Source organism: Penaeus monodon, chromosome 21 (genome assembly GCF_015228065.2).
Source record: "Penaeus monodon isolate SGIC_2016 chromosome 21, NSTDA_Pmon_1, whole genome shotgun sequence".
Classification (NCBI taxonomy): domain Eukaryota; kingdom Metazoa; phylum Arthropoda; class Malacostraca; order Decapoda; family Penaeidae; genus Penaeus; species Penaeus monodon.
Genome location: NC_051406.1, coordinates 27,609,708 through 27,609,978, shown reverse-complemented (window position 1 = coordinate 27,609,978; position 271 = coordinate 27,609,708).

The following is a 271-nucleotide window of genomic DNA, read 5'->3' as shown; positions in this document are numbered from 1 at the left end:
TATTTCGAGAATTGGTGACTGCCGTTCAAGAGAATAGTGTGAAGGAAATAAGGAACCTGTTGTTGCGCAGGGCTCATCTCCTTCCGCTGGGCGCCAGGCACGATCCCTTGACTGAGGCCACTTGGGAGCCGCTATGATGCTGTTGAGCGCTGGAGTCCCGCTCTGGGGCGGGCCTTTGTGTCCATCACGGCCCTGGAGGCTGCTCATGGCAAGGCTAACCTCCGGGGTCTGCTGCCTGCCATCCTGAGAAAAGTATTATCGTTAAGAAAAG